Source organism: Thunnus albacares, chromosome 9 (assembly GCF_914725855.1).
Source record: "Thunnus albacares chromosome 9, fThuAlb1.1, whole genome shotgun sequence".
NCBI classification, from domain to species: Eukaryota; Metazoa; Chordata; class Actinopteri; order Scombriformes; family Scombridae; genus Thunnus; species Thunnus albacares.
In genome coordinates this window covers 34,499,555-34,514,164 of record NC_058114.1, presented here as the reverse complement: position 1 = coordinate 34,514,164, position 14,610 = coordinate 34,499,555, and the positions used below count along the sequence as shown (strand labels likewise).

At 40.4% G+C, this 14,610-nt stretch overlaps 1 long non-coding RNA gene across 2 annotated transcripts; it reads right to left on the bottom strand.

Moving 5' to 3' along the window:
* Positions 1 to 8,055: 8,055 nt before the first annotated feature.
* Positions 8,056 to 14,065, bottom strand: LOC122989110. 2 transcript variants are annotated; one of them, XR_006404943.1, is made up of 4 exons: positions 9,687 to 14,065; positions 9,097 to 9,421; positions 8,780 to 8,980; positions 8,056 to 8,544 (listed from the first exon to the last, which is right to left on the bottom strand). It is a non-coding gene; the product is annotated as an uncharacterized LOC122989110 (long non-coding RNA). The 2 variants fall into 2 exon arrangements; XR_006404942.1 differs by having other exon boundaries at positions 8,780 to 8,977.
* Positions 14,066 to 14,610: the final 545 nt, after the last annotated feature.

The following is a 14,610-nucleotide window of genomic DNA, read 5'->3' as shown; positions in this document are numbered from 1 at the left end:
AAACTTATTCATTTTAATTTTTTACATAGACTTTATCTTATCCCTAGAAAATTCCATCTTATGAAACTCTCACCCTCTCCATTTTGTCATCTATGTACTCTAGGCCATGTGGGCACATTTGTACATATGTACCAGGAGTGCCCTGGTGTGGCTGCATTTTGGAAAGTAGTAACTTCTGCATTATCTAATTTTCTGGGGGAGCATATTCCATGTTGCCCCAGATTGTTGATTCTGAACGATACTTCAACACTTAACCTGCCATCTACCAATTTTTTCATCTTATTATTACTGCAGTGATAATAAGACATATTACTGCAGTGAAAAAAATGCTAGCTCTTAGATGGAAACCTCCTCATTCCCTTACCTATACTCGATAGATGATGTCTTTTCTGAGTATTTTATACATGGAATAATCCATAGCTAGAATACACGGAGCTAAAGAATCGACTGTCCAGTCATGGGCCTCTGCAATAGCAGAGGTTAAACAGATGTTGGTTTGAATATGTTTTCTTGTGACATTATAAGATATGCAATTGTAAGTTGATGTAATGTTGTAATATTATGCATTTCTCCAGCATGTATCAATGAACTATTGTGGGTTGGGAGGGGAGGGAACTGGGCGCCACATGGGTGGGAGGGAGGGAGGGATTACCCTTTGTTAGCTACAGGGTGATAAGTATCTCAAACATCCAGTCCAATAATGGATTTTTCAGCAAACTAATTGAATAAGTATTACTACAGTAAATATTCAAACAATTTCCTAACTGTTAAGTTGAATGGTATTGGTATCGTCAAACAGTTTATTATCATGAATTATGAAGATATGTATTCAATCTGCTCATTTTAGAAAATGAACGCAACTTTAGTTTATCTTAATTGCTTGAAAAATCCCTAGAAATTGTCTGCCCGGTTGTCAGTTGTGATTTGACAGATCATTATTATCAGACTTAACTGGAATGTTTCAAAACTGTTGCCCCCTTCACGTTATAGTGGAATATATTATGTTATTACACTTTGTTATTTTGTATTGTTATTGTAACAAAATCTGTTATGTTTTTTCTTTGGAATAAAAACAATTGATAACAAAAACTGCAGCTGATAAAAACACCACAGGGTCCATTTGGATTAGAAGACACGATGTCACTCATTAAAAGAGACAGGGCTGAATTATCAAATGATCAAAGCATGTAACTATCCTGGGGCTCAAAAGCTCCAGGTTTATACCAGATGTATTGTTAATTAGTATTGTAATTTGATTAATGTATGGACCACTAAAGTATAAATTACACTTGCATTATGGCATAATCTTGAGGCTCCTTCTTGATTAAGAACTCTGAGTTAAAATCTCACTTTATATAAAGATGGATGAAGTGAGGTGACATCACCAGTTGGTTTACATTGGAGCTGGTTTAAAGCCCCGAGTTGCAGTTTACAGTCAGCACCATCTATTCCGTTTGGAGCCAGGACCTTCCAAATAAGCAGGGTGTTGCCTTTCGTGCTCTGGAAACATGCCCCGTTACCTCGGATCCAAGCTAACGTTAGCTTACTGAGAAAACCAAGCGGTGCACTTTGGGCTAACATTAGCTACTTTACCTAAACTGTGCTAACAGGGTAGGTATCGTAATCATGTAACGTTAAACTTAGTGAAATATTGCGACAGTAGTCCGACTTGGTGTGAGTCCCGGCACTTTCAGGTACTTCAGAATCAAGCTGTGGTAGCTGCTGCTTGGTTGAAATCTGGCCTTAAAGGATAAGGGTGGTGATTTTCTACATTTTTCAAATCTCATGTGCAGAGCCATTTTTGGGCACAGTAGTTTATTTAGAATCAGCTCCAAAGACTAATAACGGTGATCTTGTTTTTTTAGTCTCCAGAGAGGACAGTAGTTCCATGTAAGGCATGTGTGAGAATTTGATTCTGTTTACAGCTTCTTTAGCTTGTTGTGCTACATATCACAACCTCTTGACTTCGTACTACATCATAAATTTCTCAAAGAACTTACAAGACAGAAAAGTATAGAAAATTGCCAGCCATATCTTAAAGCCATTATTATGTCATTATGTTATTGTGTTATTGTGCTCACATGGTGCATACACATTGTGTGCTTAATCAAATGACCACAAACTTATTATCAACTACTAACTTATAAAATGCAAAGAAAGTGGCAGAGTGGGGGTCAGTAGTGGTCCACAGCCACAGCTCTGTTTTGCCCCAGGCTCTGTTTTGCCCCAGGCTCCCTACACGATTAATCCAACCCTGAAAAAAGAGAGCACAAATGTCATAAAGCAACGGTGAGATGTCCTGATATGTTGAAGTTACTGGTTTAGTATGGCATCTTGTCATGTTGTCATGTAGCCTATGGTATATGTTCGTATAAGGGTACTTGATAGAAGCATGCACTGATTCATATGTTATTCTTCCACAATTTCAGAAAATTTGCTTAAAACTTTAACAATAATTTAATAGCATCTAGTATGTCTTGGACTAAATGCATCTTTCACAAAATGTTGAACCTCTCCTTTAACCAGACATTTTCCCTTTGTTTATGTTGAGGCGAAGCTGTCCTGTAATCAGCTGTAGCACCACATTAAGAGGCTCCACTCTTAATGTGTCATCCCCTGTTAAAATGACAGATGAATGACCAAGAGAATGAATGAATAAACTCTTGTCAGCTTGTGACACTGCAGGTTCCTGAAATTGGTGTGTTGGTGGTAGACAGAGCAGCAGCTAAGCTAAACTGTAATTTAAGCCCCTAAAACAGTGTTTAGGCCAATGTCTGACGCAGGGGTGCTGCATTCATTTCAGAAGTGCGGGGGCTGAAAAGTTAGTGTGTGTGTTTGTGTGTGTGTGTGTGTGTGTGTGTGTGTGTGTGTGTGTGTGTGTGTGTGTATGTATGTGTATGTGTAGTGGTAGATAGACTGGAGACTCTCACTAAACTTTTGCGGAATAACTATAGCTTGCTTGCACCACAGGGTGGCGGTATGATTCCAAACACGAAGCAGCTAACTAGTGCTTGTGGGATTAGATATAAGCTTTTTTGTTCAATTACCCAAAACTGAGTTTACAGGATGGTAACACTGCGGCTCAGTAACAACAAGCAGTCAATAGGAATGCGATAATGTACTGTTGTACTGATACAGGTTTATGTTTGCCTGCTTTTTTTATGTAATGTCTTAGATGGGACAGGAATGATTCAAACGTCCTTTTACTGTAAGTGTTGGAATATAGGGGCATTTGCAGGGATACAGCGATTTGCGACTTTAAAAGAATGTGGGAGGAGGGTAAAGTGTGTGTGTGTGTGGGGGGGGGCACTTCTCTTGGTCTGAATTTAACCTGCAAACTCACTGTTTGCCTCTGCAGTCTTTTACACTCCATTGAGGGCAATTTTGCCTCTCATCTGAGTGATTGGCCATGCTGTGGGCTTTGTTGTTTATGACGCTTAAATGCTTAAATACACCACACTCACAACGCACATGTAAACTGACCCTCTGTCTGTCTGCGTGTGTGTGTGTTTTATGTGTAGCAGTGACGCATCATCATACCTGTGGTCCTGTCATTAAGGTACTGTAAACAGGCCTTAGCAGGGTAAATGATGCCACCAAGCAAAAACACTCACAGAGTTACACACACACACGCACAGACTTTAGACTTACTTCCATAGGCATAATTCCCAAACACTGACATGCCACAGGTCAAAAAATATTCCCAAGCCCTGCTGTCTCCCAGTTGAATTAGTGCAAAAGATGAGCTTTTGTGTTGAAAAACATCTGGTTCTTAGGTAAAATATCAAAGATATTGGAAGGGAGAAGAAAACTATGACTCCATATCAGCATTTCAGTCAGAAACATCCAATCACAGACTTCCAAATTCTGTCGTGTGAGTGGAAACTGATGGCTTCAGTATGCTTCCAATCAACAAAGTCATACTACATGTGGTCAGACCATGTCTGAAGTCAAAACTTTTTCTACCAGTTCTGAATGGCTACACTAGAATGTGAGGTGAAAAGCCAGCTGTTACAGCCTCCTACTTGCTGCATCACACTGCCTCCAACAACTCTTTCTCAACTTAACCTCTTAAGGTCCACTGGGTTAATGGCGACCTGCTTAAGCAGTTGTAAGCTGCTTAGCAACACACAGTAATGAGTAAAAGCAATTGGCACAATTTGGCCACTTGGAGATGTTTTGGATAGGTTTGGGGACACCAGTGACACCACAAACTAAAAACTCCCTGGCTCCCCTATGATTAGGCCTAGAGGTTTGGAATTTACACAGGTGTGACTAACAAGATATAGAAGGTATGTGGTGATTTGCATAATTCTGGCATAAAATATGTCCTAGTTATTGTTATTCAAATATGACTCATTATAAGTCAAGGACCAAAAACACTTTTTTGAGCCATTTTTGAACTAATGTAATTTTAGTTGTCTTTTAGCCACATGCTAAACAAGCACATTCCCAGAAGCTAGAAGATGCTACTTTTCAGATAAAGCCTAATACATGCATTTCGGCCTTACAGTTCTTCTGTTACAAGCTTTTCCATTGGGGTATGCCAAATGGGCGAAAATTCCAAAAAAAGGGTGGATGTTAAGAGACTACCCCTACTCCTATACAACAACATCAATACTGGACGATGAACCCAAGATTATGTCCAATGACATGATTTTTTTTATTTATTTATTTTTTTTTTTACATTTTAAGATTTTTATTTTTTTATAATATCTGTACATGGCAAGTACTGTCACATCAGGGTTAAGGAATGATTGTGGTTATGGTAAATAAAATGGAGCCCTGCAGTAGTTCAGTCAGAGCACCTCAGGTTCAGGGGCTTTTGTGAGCTCAGGGACTGTTTGTGTCACGCTTGCACAGATAAGTTCCACGGCATCACATGGACAGGGTCACTGTTGTTACATGTTTGGGTATGTATTTTTGTGATGAATGGTTGAGAAATATTTTTTTTTAATCTTGGAAATTTCCTCCTTTATATTTCTGTTTTCTAATCCTTATTTTTCCTTGTATTCTAATTATTATTGCACATTAGCCTTTTAGCACCTCCTCTAGAGTATGCCACCCCACATTTAAGGATAATCAAATATTTAAAAGAACAGTAATATGAGGAAGAAGGAAAGGTTTGAGTAGTTCCCTGCTATTTCCAGGTCAAGTTGCACAAATATTAGATCAGTCAGTCAGTTGTACTTTTTGGAATAATAAGTGACTGTTGATGTTATAATTAAACTTTCCTCTATTTACCTCAGTCCACTTTTACATTTTTTTTATCTCAACCTAGATAGATAAATTCAGCGCTGAAATAAAAAAGGTAAAAGATAAAGATCTTTACTTCCTGAGTCATTTTCTGTTGAACATTAACTCCATTTGCTTTTATGAGTTCCCAACCTCTTGTTGACAGTCTTATCTTATTGCTGTTGCCTTTAGAAAACCCTTGCAGAACTTTGTCACGCAGCCTACAGGGTTGGGAGCACAACTCCCTGAGGAAAATGCAATCAGAGATGTTAAATGCTACAAATTAGTTCCCCTGGAATCTGCCAAAGTCTTAAAAATCCACAGAATCTTAAAAGTAAGATGCAGTCAGACAGGAGCATTCTTATCAAAACTAATTGAGTGCTTTATCAATACTGAGCACCAGAAACTTGGTATTTAGAACAGCATTTACAACATTTGATGATATACATTTATATGTATGAAAAGTAACTTAATGCACAGTCTGAAGTACAACAGCAAATTTTAATTGTAGAAACTAGCAGATAGCATGTGGAGGAATGCCTCTTCATTGACTCCAACCATTGACTGAAACCATGTACATTTTTGACAGGTAGACAAGAAAGGTCTAACCTGTCTCCTAAAAATTATTTTTACTGTATATGCTACTAATTTACAACAGCTAAATATTCTAAAAGCCAGGAACCACCAGGTTTACATGGTGAAACCACAGCAGCTGTGTGATATGTAGCATTAGTTGTTAACAACTAGCGTTAAACTGACTGAGTGAGAAACTGCAGGTAAAGGTCTCGTCTCAGCAGGGGTGTCAATTGTAGCCACGACAACAGCCAGATAGTGAATTATCCAATATGTAATATGTCCCATTAACATCACAATCCACATCATCCTCACACACTACCTGTGTTTAAACTGTTGATAACAACAAAAGTTACATATTGGCGAGATAATGAGTGATCATAAATGAAAATAGGATGCAATTAATGTGGACTGTATTAGTGGTAATTATGACAAAAATAAACCTGGTTATAGTAGTAGTTTGTGTAACTTAGTTATGTTTAGCAGAAGCAGAGATAAGCTTTCTGTACTATATAGCACTCACCCTCCTCACATAAGGATATTGAATCATAGAAATAATCAGTGATAACAGCAAAATGTAGCTAATATCCAGACCAAACTGTCACTTAAACATAGTAACCAATGCAGAACAGAAGCCAATGTTGGAGGTTACATTAAAGCTGGTGTTATACTTTCTACGTCCACGAGTACACATGGCCCACACGGCCACTATGCTTCAAGGGCATCAACTGTGCATGCGCTGGAAAACCAAAATAGACGCTGAATTTGACAAGAGGCTGTGTGAAGAGGTCCATCGCTACATACATTTCCACAATTCATCCTTAAAACAAAAGCAAGGAAGAAGATGAAGGGAAGAAGTGGTGCAGCAGACGGGAATGTTTCTATTCCCCCCATTGTTTCCCTCTTGAGCTGGCTGTCTGACTTCATGAAACACCGGGACACAGACTCCAACTTTTCAGTGGCAGTAATGTGAATCAAATTTGAAGTTATGTCTTTATTTTTTTTTTAGTGTCTGGTAGGACTTAAGATAACTGACAAATTGATAACAATGGTTGAGTCAGTCATTCTGGAGAAAGACTGTTGATATTTGAACTTAACACCTGAACAAATACATCCTTTCCTTCATGCTCCTTCAGAAGCTCCACTCCCCAAATTCATGGATGCACATTGCCAAGGCAACAACCAGAAGAGAAATATGGCAGAATCTAGAGTAATGTGTCAGCTCTAGAGTCACTTCTGTTCCTCTCACACTTTATCGTGAGAGGAAAAAATGTTTTGTCTCATGAGTGCAACAGTCCATCCACACTCTCCGCTCCGCTCTCTGCTGCCTCCCCACTTCTCACTCAACCTGTGTTCAGCATCCCTGTCCACAGAAGCAGCCATCTGTCAGCTGCAGCTTCTGAGGAGCTGCGAGGACAGCGGCCTGACAAACTGCCTTCATCAGTATGACTGACAGCAGAAATTTACTGAGCCAAAATAGTTTGCATGTCGACTCCACAGGAAGAAATTGACAGTGTTTGTATTAGAAGGTGACATGGGAGTGGATTTTCACTCCTGTCCCATCCCATTCCCACAAAAATAATCCTGTCCTGTAGGGGTGTGCCCAAATACATAAACATTATTCAGCAAAGTACAAATAGTGGGTTTTTTACGAATACTTGTTTCATACAAATATTTTTTAAATTATTTGTTTTCAGGAAGAAAAAAAACATGTCAAATACCAGCACTCAGGTCGTTTTACATTTCTATCTCAGTCTCTCTACTCTGCTCTGCTTTTAGGTCAATCACAAGGTGAGTCACATCCACCTGTTGCATGATGTACATTTCCTTATTTGGACATCACTCCCGGAGTTAGGGGTGTTTCCCAGAGATAAAGCTAAGCTACTGACACACACGAAGTGCTCCCAAGGGACTCTCCATAACCTGTTGTTCCCTTTCTTTCCATAAAGTTAGGTTGTAAAAAATAGGCAATAAATGAAAAGTGCAAAGCAATAATGGCCTTTGAAGTTCTTCCTTGCACATTACACGGTGTACTGTCTCTGTGTTATGGGTGTATAAATAGGTAGAGGTCTGTCTGCAATGATGTGATGAATTAAGTTTTAGCTCATTAGTCAGCGCAGTTGTCTATGATCTGGGAGACTCCAGTTCAAAACTCGTTGTGGGGACCTCCTTCGTCAGGTAGTTCATTCATGACCACTTAATTTTCTAGAATTAAAAGTGTAATAAAAACAAAAACAAAAGCCTCTTTCCACTTTTATTTGAATACAAATACAAATTATTTTGCTGCCTCAACATATACAGATACAAATACAAATACTTGACCCTCTGCACATCTATCCCGTCCCATGACAAAGTTTTTTAAACTTTACATGGCAAACCAGTTAGGAGACATTAGACACAGTCTTTAAGAAACACCTCAACATACTCCAGAGGGGTGGTGCCGAACATGCCACTCCTCAATTAGTCTCCCCGCAACACTGAAACTCCCCTCTGACGGGGTACTTGTTGCCAGGATTGCCAGCAGCCTCTTGGCAACTGGCACTAGCCCAACTGACATCTTCTGCCAGAACTTGAGAAGGGACTGGAAGCCGGTCGTCTTTGAAGGCTTATTCATATATTTTATCACCAACTGGCGGCCCCAGGACTCCTTAATTGTGTCACCACTGTCCTCCTCCCTCTCCTCCTCCTGCACACAACTTGAGAAGTTGTGCACCTCTGTGGCCACTAGGGGTGGATCTTTTGAGAAAAAAAGACAGATTGTTATAGAGCAATCCACTTTGCATTAAAATTCTTTGTATAGTGTAGAATACCTATTTGTCCTAATATTGGTATATATAATATACCACTTGTAGGAAATTAGTGTGTGTGTACACTTTATACCTCTCCTTAAGTGAGGGGGGACATTTTGTAATTATATTAGAATTTTTCTGTGAGTGCTCTGTCTGTACTTAGTGCTAGTGCTGTGAATTACCTTGTTTGATATGGACTCTCTCCCCTGCCCCTGCTCTTTCTGTGATTGCTGCCAGAATGTTTATAACCTCCTCATACTCCTCAACATTGAGAGTTTTCCTTAAGAAACACCTCAGGCAAGGAGACAGAGAGCTGTGGCTATCTTGTGGTAAAGGTGGATTTTGAATTTCAACTCCACCACCTGGGCTAACTACCTTTTCTGCTATGACGGGGAAAAAAATCAGATGATATTTGTAACATTATTATTGGATAGGGCCCAGCTGCTCTTAGCTACTTGAATGACCGCCAACAAAACAATTCAAATCACGACTGTATTACCTCTTTCACAATTGTACTTTCTCCATCCTGAAGCAACAAACCCCTCAGCAGGGTTGCCTTGATCAGGAGGACAAGGTGGAGAGTAGGTGTCTGCTCAGTGGAAAGGTGCCTGGTAGCCTCATCAAAAGGTTCCAGGAGGTGGATGATGTCTTCAAGACGGTCTGGATCTAGGTTGTTGACATAACAAAGCTCTTTTCAGTGAAGCAAGACCTCATGCAGCTTACCGGTCCGCAGAGCATCTCTCACAGATTAGAGCATTGCAAGTCTGGTATTCCACCTCGTCTCCACTGCTTGTTTCAGTGATCTGTCCAGTACCTTGTGTAATCTGAAATTCAAGGAAGAGACAGTTCACACTAAGCAAGGTAGGGCTAAGTGATAAAAAATCAATTTGACTGAGATTTTTGAAATATTAAATGTTTCAGTTCAGAAAAAAGATTTACAGTTGAAATAGATTATTAAGACAAAAGAGCCAGATGAAAATGTAGCCTTTGCAATTGATCAATTACAGCAGTTGATTTTTCATGTTGATTTTATTTATTATATTTTATAGTATATATTATAATATATTATTATTATTTAAGCAGCCTTACCAAGCAGACATGACAGGACTGTAAAATATCTTATCCTGCTCTTTTGAAGTGTGTGACAAGGGTCTTTGCATCCCTAAACAGGTTGATGATGATGCTGTGCTGTGGGTTCTCCTCATCCAAGTGGTCAAACATATTTAAAAATCAGGTTCATGTTATGGCCGGCACAGGAAAGTCTGACGTAATCTTTAAATGCTGCCACCACATTTGAGCCATTATCTGTCACAAAGACAATGTCCTTGCTCAGGATGCCAAATTCCTATATGTTGGGTAAAAAAAAGTACAAAAATAAAAGATTAGCAACCCAAACATAAGATAATTGTAATACATAATAATGATTAACAATAATTTAATTTTACTTACAAAGTTCTTTATCTAGACGCCAGAGCACACAAGAAAATAAATATAGTGTAACACAAGTAAGTAACAAATCATACATACAGTTGTGCTCATAAGTTTACATACCCTGGCAGAATCTGCAAGATGTGTTCCATTCCTAGTGTCTATAGATGTGACCATAAAACTAAATTTTGGTCTCATCACTCCAAATAACTTTGTTCCAGAAGTTTTGAGGCTTGTCTAGGTGCTGTTTGGCATATTGTAAGCAGGCTGTTTTATGGCATTGGCACAGTAACAGCTTTTTACTGGCAACTTGACCGCACAGCCCATTTTTGTTCAAGTACCTCCTTATTGTGCATCTTGAAACAGCCACGTGCAACTTTCAGCTGAAGTTGTGTGTGGGTTTTTCTTTGCAACCTGAACAATTTTCCTGGCACTTGTGGCAGAAAGCTTTGTTGCTCTACCTGTCCGTGGCTTGGTATCAACAGAACCCTTAATTTTCCACTTCTTTATCAGAGCTTGAACACTACTGATTGGCATTTTCAAATCTTTGGATATCTTTTTAAATCCTTTTCCTGATTTATAAAGTTCAACTCCCTTTTTTTGGAGGTCCTTGACAGTTCTTTTGCTTTTCCCATGGCTCAGTATCCAGTACAGTCAGAGCTTGCCCAAACTTCAGACTTGCCCAAAAGCTCTGCCAGGCTGATACACGGATCATTCTCATTCACTCTGCGTTGTAACACTGTCTTCCCTGAATCTTCCGACTCTGTAATTGTTTGGCTGCACCGTGCGTCTTCATCCACAAATAAAATGGCATTTATTCATATTAGAACATATAAGAACTTTACTATTGTTATTATGATTCCCGCTCCCGCCCGCTCCCATTGATTTTTATTCCCGTTATGAGTAGTGAAATTGACTCCCATCCAATGGGAATCACACGGGAATCACGTGACCCACAGGATTCCTGAAAAAATGTCAGCCTCTAGTTTGTATTTATTGATTCATTGATACAGGTAATAAGCTGAGGACACATACAGCAGGATATTTGTATGATTTAAACAGCTGCCTGCTCAGATTACGCTTCACTAAATGTGAACAGAAACAGACTCAGAGCGTAAAAAAACATGGGGCATCTCCATGAGACTGTCTTGGATCCAGTGTGGATTGATACATTTAACAAAATGGAAGCGTGTCTGTACCATGAGAAAACACTTTCTATGTGAATTGGCCATCCCTCTCTCCAGTATGCCAGCCCACCCCCACCATTCAACAGGTGCTGAGACTGTCATGAGAGTGGGGACTGTCATGTCCTTGCACAGATAGCTGCTCTGATGACTTCCCCCTGTCCTGAGCACTGGAATTTTTTCAGGGCACACACAGAATGGACAGCTACAGACCGTGAGGTGATACTTGCTGAAAAAAGTGTATTGAACAATCTTTCTCCAGAATCACTGACTCTACCTTTAACGTATTGCAGGCACAGGAAGATAGTGACACTTCATGCTGCTCCTGGAAACAGTCGATAGTGGTGTTGCACAAGACCCCTTTACTTCCCCAAGGAGCTCCATTCCATCAACGCCACCAGTGACTTCAACACCACCCACAGCAGCACCATTGACTGTATATAAATAGACAGCTCCCCAAAAGTGAACCCAAAACATCTTGATTGTCCACTGGTGGCTGGTTGTAGAATAGGTCATAAATCCCGCCCCCTCCATGTTAGCAAGTGGGACATGAGCAAAGCTGATTAAGTGCACATCAAATAAATTTTTGCCAAAGATGGTTTCTGTCATTTTAGGTAGTTCTTCTCATACTGATGTTTTCTGATGTTATCACACTGATAAGTTTCAATTAGTTATTTTACGATATAAAAGGGGGTCTGATGTCATGATCAACAGCTGTGACAGCTGCTCTGAAACTCCTCTCAGGCAACAGACGGCTGAGGGGGTGTGTCCCGAAAGCTGTCATCCCACCGCCCAACTCTACTGTGCAGACTCTGGCTCCAAATGACATCACACAGGCAAGATGGCAGCTCTCGGAATCAAGATATTTTAAATTCACTTTTGCATAGGCAGGAAGTGGAGACGCATTTTCCATCTTTATATACAGTCAAAGAGCAGCACCTCATTTACCTCTCAGTATATCCTTCCCAGCGTCCACGTGTCCTATTTTCCCCCCATCACATCCCAGAAAAGAAGATCGCATCTCACACCTGTTGAGGATGCTATCCTCCACTATCTCCAGCAAATCGACAAAACCAAAGACAATCAGGGGGAGGAACACCACTTTGGTATGATGGTAGCAAACATGCTGGCAAAACTTCTGGCCTGTGAGTGCATGATGGCCTGCGTCTCCTCCTCTTCCAGCATCTAAAAGTACTGACTGACAGGAAATGGACTCAGAAAGCCCGTCCAGAGCTACAGGAGCTCCGAGGAGGCCTTCTCTGTCCTTGTGGGGGGCATTTATTGGTGTGTTAGCCAGCATGTCCCTATCCTGCACCAGCAGAGGTAGCAGGTTCCTGCTTGCTGACCAGCCAGTTGAGTGAAGAATCAGGAGGGCTGCAAGGGCCTCTTCCAGGGGACAGCCTGTTTCCATGTGACGGATGAGAGCGACAGCGAAGCGTTGCCTTATATGCCATGTGAGACACACGTAATCACTAGGCACATCCTGATTGGCCTGCTTCGTACATGAAAATAACCTTTCTGCCACAATGATCGGAGCTTGGTGTGTTCTCTGGTGTTGGATGCATTCACTGATGCTGCAGGCCAGAAAATCAAATTTGGCGGCGGACATCCAAAAGTACTTATTGTGCTTGTCCTCGTCCATGGCACGCATTTCCTGCACCAACATGCTGAACCGCCTATCTTTATCATTGAGCAGCCGCATGCACCACTTTCTTGCTTTCCACACTTTTCTTTTTTATGTGACTGCGCAAAGTACAGACAAAGGAGCTCTTCTTCTTGCATGGATGTCACCATTTTGATTTGATTAGTAGTGTGCATGCGCGGAGTTTGTCACACCAATCTACTGTGCATACTGTGAATAAGTTCTCCACAGACTCTGGAAAGTAGTATAAACAGAAGCACTGCGTGGTGTCCCCTGCTGTCTGTGTTTGCAGCCACTTGGGAGTATATTTCAGGCTTAACGGTAAAGTACACAGCATCTCAGAGTCAGCTGTTGCTTCGCCTCTTTTCACTTAATTATTATTGGACCATGAAGGGTTAATATTTGTCACTTTCTTTTTTGTCCTGCTAATTTTTATTTAATTAACTTTTCTTCTTGATTGTAAAACTCAACTCTCCGGTTTGCGGTGGCTGTTGTATTTCCCACCGGCATGCTTATCGTGGTCTACTACTTCTTTCTCGTTCTTTTTATGTTTTATGGTGGCTGGTAAACAATGAATAGACTCAGTACAGCCCCCCATCCTTATGGAGTGTGTCCTTGGTGTTTTTGCTGCGGTACTTTCAGCCAGCACATCCGGAAACTGGTCGTATCCGACAGCTTAAGAAAAAGTAGGTCCAAAACAAAAGTATGGGTTAGTTTGGTTAAAAACAAAAAAAATGCGTAGAAATTTAACCTTTTTTTCATGAGAAAGGATATACTTTTTGTACATTTAAATGTTACATAGTTTTGCTTTAAGGTGGAGCAGCAGTAGTGTGATTAAGTTAAAGGGTATGATTAAAATTTCCACGTCAGCAATGGACTTTCACTTACTGACAGTTAAATACATTTTTTTTTATTTCAGAGCTCCATGCCCCCTCAATTTGCTGATCTTTATTAACATGCTGTGTGATCCCATATTTGTGCAACAATCATGTTACATCAGAAAAAAGAGAAAAAAAGGTTGATTTAAGGCACTTAGTTCAGAAACATGAATCATTTGTAAAGGTAAAACTAGTTAGTGCTCCTATGGCACTGTTCTTTTTATAACCTGTGTATGTGTGTTACCTGGTTACTTCTGCTCTGTTTTGGTTTCTGCGTCATGAAGCAATTCACTGGACAGAAAAAAAGGTGAGGGCAGGCCCGGGAGGTGGGACTGGAGGTTTCACCAGTGTTTCTTTGCAGATAAATATTTCACCAGCAGCTTTCTCATACCTTTCAATTATTTGATGTAAAGGATCATCTCTCTCCCGCTCTCTCTTTCTTTTCTTCAATACAAACATTTTTCATTTTTCATCATTATCTCTCTCCCTCTGTCTTTTTCTTCTCTGTTTGCTCAGTGACTCAGTATGTGGGTACATATTTACCCACCACACCACAGTCACAACACTGCATTGACATTTAGGAGCAAGAAATGCAACAGGAACTCATGAAGTCTCTCTAAACACACATGCTCTCTCTCTCTCTCTCTCTCTCTCTCACACACACACACACACACACACACAGTAAATCTGCACCCCCATGTTTGACTTGCTGCGTCAGACAACACAATCTGAGCCAACATAGGAACTAACTGTAGTTATCCAGTAAATCCTGTCACCCACTCAAACCACCAGACCTGAAGAATCCAAACCACTTTAAACTATCTACTGGTTGGTTGCCCAATGTCTTAGCCGCTGTGTGGGACTGTCAGTCCAATTGCAAC